We start from the raw sequence: 6,450 nt of genomic DNA on the forward strand, positions 1-6,450 counted from the left end.
TGCCCAGGCGGCTCATGCATTTGCAAATCTCAATAGCTCGCATCTATTGATGTGCGATGGAGAAATGCAAATCAGTTCAGCAACCTACAGCAGCATCAGCAGCAGAGCTGCTAGAAAGATTTTGCTGGTTTTTTTTTTTTTTTTTAAAGGTGAGTGGAAGTCATATGACTGTGCAATGTAATCAGCGAAGCCATTCAGCACTGCTGCCATGATTACTGCCAGACGGAGGCCTCGCTGCCAGCGAGTCAGAGGCCAGCCCGTCCAAGAATACCTCTTCCAGCATCCACAAGATGAATTCCTTTGGAGATGCCATCTGTTTGTCTATCGCCCGAGTGCTACGAGCACAGGTTAGATCAAGCCATTACATCAGGCGTGTCTCTAGCCTCTCCTTATCCATGTGAGCTCGGGTTTTGTTTTCCTCTGCCCCTTATACAGTCTAGGGGATTGTTAAGAGAGCTGCAATATGGAGTTAAGCCGGTGGCGTTGATCATCTACATAGTTCCTCTTCCATGATCAGAGAGTCCTACTTAAATTTTGGTCTTGTTGGAGGTGTTTAAGAAGCAGCAGTTCAAGCTATCCCACTGGGTGTTTGTTCATTTTGCCCAAACGCCATTTTGTACCTTTGTAGTTTTAGGTCTTTTTGTACCCCAGCTTTGTGTTGGGGTACAAAACACAAAGTTGTTTCTAAGGGTTTTCATAAACCCTTAGAAAACTGAGAATTTAACTTTTTTTAGTATTTGACTCATCATCTAAAGAAAGGAAATGTGCTTTTATGACTTCAACATATATTATCAATCAGCAGGGGTTCCATCTAGAGTTATTTTGCAGAATTGCTTAAGCTAAATGAAAAATAGGTACTTTGGCGTACAAACCACAGGGTGCAAATAGAAATATAAATGATTTTATTATTATATATTATATTTCCATGATGACAGGCAAGGCTCTGCCTCACCTGACCACACGTCACTGACACACACACACACACACCTAAGGGTCCAATTTAGAGGGACCTATGAACCTAAACGTTGTGTTTTGGGACTGTGGGAGGAAGCCAGAGTACCTGAAGAGAACTCACTCAAACATGCAAACTCCATGTCAAAAGACCCAAGGACGGGACTCGAACCCACAACCTTCTCACTGCCATGTAACTTCCCCACTTTGCACATAGACTTAAAAGTACAAATGCCAACAGTTATGCTGCTTGAGTGTTAAACCATCACCATCCATGTGCTACATGACTGGAAATTTCTTCCAACAACCAAACGTATATACTTTTTTTAAAGCGAGGGGAAAATGTGTTCGCCTTCTGTCGGCTAGCTGACCACTGTCATCCAAAGGGCGTATAGTGTGATGAAAATCTTTTTGTAGTTTCTAAGCTAAACTTCGGCATAGTTGTAGTTTACTAAGCCTAGTTTACCAACAAAGATCCAAAATTATTTGCGTACAAGTACAAACAAGAAGCGGGAAGGGTAGGAAAAAAATGGCAACATAGTTACACAAAGTGGATGGTGCAAGTTGAGCCCAAATTGTTCAAATAGGAAGGCAAACAATGCAAAAAAATAGGCTGCATTATTATTTATCATATTTTCTGCCCCATCAGTTTACACTTGCTCACTCTCTGATTCTGTAAAGCAAAATATTTCTCAGTTTTATGTTTAGATTTGCATCATGTTGTGTTGGTTTCAGCTGTGTTACAACCCTAATGACAATTTAATGGGCATAAATGGTGGTAGCGTGTGGGGTTGGGTGTGTGTGTGTGTGTGTGGAGGGGGTGATGCTGTTACAGGCATTATAAACGCAGTAATTCTGTCCACAAGTCCTTATCAGATAAAGTAAATGGAAATCTAGCAGGGTGGGGCTTCTGAAACTCACCTGATCAAGTTGTTGATTAATCAACACCAGAGGGAAAGGAAGGAGATAAAAGTCTGCACTAATAATGGAGTACATGACATCAACAGTACTACTAACTATGTCTAGAAATAAATTATTCGATTAAAAGCATTTGAAATATTCCAACTGAAAAAAAACAGCCTCACTTTGATGTTTTTGCATGAAGCCAATCAATCAGTGCAAAATCCCTGAAGCTTTCACGCTCTCCCCTCTTTTGTTAGATTTTTTCTTTCTTTCTTTCCTTTTTATACCCACGCTGGGCCTTCGAACCAGAACCCAGTCCTCGCGTCAGCCTGCCAGCTATTCACTGACAGCCGCATCCTCAATCATTTGCCTTGGCATTTGCGGAGAGTCGAATGTATTGTCTCACAGACGGACCCAATTGTTTCTTGAACCGTGCCGCGAATATTGGTTGAGTAATAAAGGGGGGTAAAGGAGATACTTGTTGGGGCTACAGCGCGGTAAAACACTCCTGAGGTGATTTTTCTTCTTCGCACAGATCGGATGATGAAAAGCATATTGGCAGTCCGGGCGCATCAATCAACGCTCACCTACCGGATAGTGTTTGGGGCTGCCGCTCTTTCTCTTTTCTCCCTCCCTTTCAGTCTCTCTTTTCCCCTCGGCTGGTTCAGGCAAAGTCCCCCGGATTTGACCACCTTTCTCCCCCGCACGCTGTCCTCCAGAATCAGGTGCGATCGCAATCTCGCCACCGTTGTATTCCCATATGTGGACGCCACCGCAATTATGAATGCTCCAGTAGATGAGTGACTGGATACAGCCCGTGTGATCATGTGCTGCCAGTCCCTTCCTCTCCTCTCCTCTTTCTCTCTCTCTCTCCGTCTACTCTGTGCAACTGCTCCCTCCGCCCGATTATCTCCCCGCTGCGGCACTGGCTGCACGGTAATACGGAGGCATAAAACGAGCCGGACTCGCCCGCAGAACTTGTGCGGGGTTTATGATGGTAATTAGTCACCGGAGCGGTCCGTGCTCGTTCATCCGTTGCAGGCTTGGGGAAGAAAAAAAAATGCGCTGGCTCTCATGTGCTATTTGCACTGAATAAATTGGCCCCGAGACGCGGAAACGTGTTTTATTCTCTGAAAGAGAGAGAGAGATGGAGGGTTGGGGGGAGAAGAAGAAAAAACCCTCCAATGTTTCCAGCTGAGATTGGTGAAGAAGAGGAAGGGAGGAAGCTGCAAAACATTAATGAAAGCCTCTATGCACGCTTTGAACAGTGATCTATCTATCTATGATGCATGGTTTAATTTTTTTGATTATTTAAATAAATATCTATATGAAAAGTGCAGTGTGCGTTTTTATATGTGCCCCCTTTACTTTGATGCCCCTAAAAGAAGTAACATAATAATGGTGATCAAAAATTACCTTTAGAAGTGGTCTCTATCTTCAGGGGTCTCAAACTCCAGTCCTTGAGGGCCACAGTCCTGCAGTTTTTAGATGTGCCACAGGTACAAACACTGGAATGAAATGGCTTAATGACCTCCTCCTTGTGTAGATCAGTTTTCCAGAGCCTTAATGGCCTAATTATTCTGTTCAGGTGTGGTGCAGCAGAGGCACATCTAAAAGTTGCAGGACTGCAGCCCTCTAGGACTGGAGTTTGAGACCCTTGATCTACAGTATATCTATCTGTGAACACCGTGACCCTCTAGCAGAGCTGAAACTTAGATGTGTCTCTCAGATACTTCATGTCAACTCGTGGACCTTTTTGGAGTCCACAATGTCTCTCTAGCAGAGTTTACAGACCGTTTAGTGACACGTTTCCTTTTCCGTTGTCAAACGTCCGTGGAAAAGCAGATTTCAGGGCAGATCATCAAATCAATCATTTACAGTGGTGCCCAAAGTTGGTTCTCGAAGGCAGGCATCCTGCACGTTTTAGTTCTCTCCCTAGTGGCAGCAACAACCTTTTCAGCATGTCAGTGTTCTCCTTAGGTCTTATAACGAGCCATCATTTGATCCAGGTGCGTTAAACCAGAGAGAGAACTAAAACATGGAGGATGCCGGCCCTCGAGGACCGACTTTGGGCACCCCTCATTTAGGAAACACCTGTAAAAAAAAAAAAGTGTTGCCCATACGATGGTTTACTTGTTTCCTTGTTGGTCAGTAAGTTAAATACTGATGTTATCTGACCGGGATACTGTCCTCCACATGCATGCTGAACCCCATTTTGTGGCTTGTAGTGAACTTTCTTCTAGCCCCCTAAATAATCTTGCAGTTTGGTGTTGAGCCATACGACAAAATCAAAAATCCTCACATCCCTTTGATTTCCTCAGAGGACACAGACAGCTCTATGTTGCTGTCAGGATACCTAATAAAGGCGCATGCTGCTGGCACACAGTGTCACAGCTTCAAGTCTCCCCCTTTAGACAGAACAAACATCACAAGGCAGGAGTAGATGCAGATTCTTGTAAGTCACCGTTTGAGCTCAAACACTGAGTTTTCACTGCCTGGTACTTTTTTTTTCCAATTAAAAATTAAAACCTAAGACAAGCAAGCCTACTTTTTTATATATTTATATATATAAAGTCTTACCCTCATTAATGTTGCAGCCCGGGCAGCGGAGAGCACAGCTACCAGCGGTTGTGTTGTACTGGCTAATGTCAACAACCTTGTTTGAGTTCATGACTCAGTGTCAGCAGCTGATGTTGGTTTACAGTCGCTCACACATTTTCAGACTTGTTAATTAAATGTGCCTGCCTGGTGATATAATATGGACTCGCCGCGTAACGCTGTATGCTCAGAGTGATAGCGTCGCTGTCCTTGAGGACCGGGTCTGTCTGGCTCTGGGCCTGGCCGGCTCCTTGCGTTGACCATCAGAACGGGTGCGCACGCATACTTTCGGAGGTGTATGCAGACACCTTACACATCTGTAGCTACAAAACACAAACACAAGACAACACTGGCCTGTCATTTTTTTTTGCTAGTAGCTTAAGCTAACCTGAATATTTTCAAGCCTCCTCCTGGTAGACGGACATCTCTGTCGACCATTTTGAAAAGCTAATTTCGTACCTCTTCCGTTTTTTTGTTCTCTGCCATCTGTACCTTATTGTCATCAAACAATCAAATGACTCAAATATAATATATATATATATATCTCCTATGAGTCGCGTATGGCGCAAACGTACTTTTTGCGCCACCGACTGGCAGTATGGCAGAGGCGTCCAAACGTTTCGCAACATGGGCCAGAATCCCAAAGTTGAAAATACAGAGGGGCCATATTGTTTTTCTGATTTGAAACACAAAATAACTTTGTTGTGACACATATATATATATCCATCCATCAACAAATTGAATAACCAATATTATAATGAAATAAAGTGGCAACTTTGTTTCATAATAAAAGGTGGACAGTTTCCCAACCTTTCGGTTTATTTGATCTATAAAATCTTTTGGTCTATCCCCTGCAAAAAGGATAACTTTCTTCAAAAATGGACTAAATGTGATCTAGTTTGGGTTTTTTTAAGTAAGAAGTTGTTGGCTGTTAAAATTACAATGATAAGAAATAAAAGAAAAACACTTTCCATTAAAGAAGAATAAAATTTGTGAAGAATTTAATTTTTGTTTTAAGAAAAGATAAAAAGTTCCCACTGGAGGGTGAAATTTGTACCACTGCAAACAGGGGGTCACACAAAATTGTTCCAAGGGCCACAAATGGCCCCTGAGCCGCACTTTAGACACCCTTGCAGCATGGCCTCTGAATGTGAAGTTCCTACCTCGTTTGACTTGAACTAGACTGACTCACACCTCAGACAACACTACTATAGGAATATTTGAGTGTCTTACCTTCATATTGTCACCATGTGTTTAACTGTATGCTAATTGAGATCGTGATGTTCAACGTGACCTTCCCCCCCCGCCTCATCTGTCTCTCACAGCTCCCAGCTCACATCCAGGACTCAGTGAGGAAATGACTAACATCTGACCCCTCTGAGATATTTACTTCATCCTTCCTTCCCCCCCACTGCCCCTCACGCGCTGCTTTCCGTCTCTGCCGCGCTCCCTCTCCATGGCGTCTCAGCGGGAGTGGGAGTGTAATTACGCAGTCAGACGGTGTTTACAGACGCAAAAGCGCCTTAATTTATTCCAACAGTTAGCAGTAATTTCCCAGTTTAATTTATAGCTCCTCCACCCAGTGGGAAACTGAGAGAAGCAGATAGTGAGAAAGGGAGTGGGGGGGGAGAAGAAGGAGAAGCATATGGACCTTATACTGCTAAACGCAGCCACCGCGACTTCTACAAGGCGCGTTCACACGTATAAGGCTTCATTATTGGCTTAGCTGCACGTTTAAGATGTTTTTCCCCTGATTGGTGGTTTAGGTTTTGACTGCGTTCACAGGGGAAGGAAGGCAAAGCAGGAATGTTCATTGACGGCGCCTCGCAGAAGTATTCACACTTCCATGGCGTCATAGAAGAGCTTCTATGAATTTTATTTCGATTTTTTTATATGATGGACCAATTCAAAATAGATCACAAATGCAAAGTGGAATGGAATGATTTTGAAAATATTTTTTAAATAAATATCTGAAAAGTGTGGCATACATTTGTTTTT

At 43.2% G+C, this 6,450-nt stretch overlaps 1 protein-coding gene across 1 annotated transcript in view; it reads right to left on the bottom strand.

The window, feature by feature from the left end:
• The window catches only part of flrt1a (fibronectin leucine rich transmembrane protein 1a), a 59,191-nt gene extending 56,092 nt beyond the window's left edge, over positions 1–3,099 (bottom strand). The window contains exon 1 of the mRNA XM_032577263.1: positions 2,446–3,099. The gene's annotated coding sequence lies outside the window, so the exon portion shown is untranslated. The remainder of the gene's footprint in view (positions 1–2,445) is intronic.
• Positions 3,100–6,450: the final 3,351 nt, after the last annotated feature.

Source organism: Xiphophorus hellerii, chromosome 11 (genome assembly GCF_003331165.1).
Source record: "Xiphophorus hellerii strain 12219 chromosome 11, Xiphophorus_hellerii-4.1, whole genome shotgun sequence".
Taxonomy (NCBI): domain Eukaryota; kingdom Metazoa; phylum Chordata; class Actinopteri; order Cyprinodontiformes; family Poeciliidae; genus Xiphophorus; species Xiphophorus hellerii.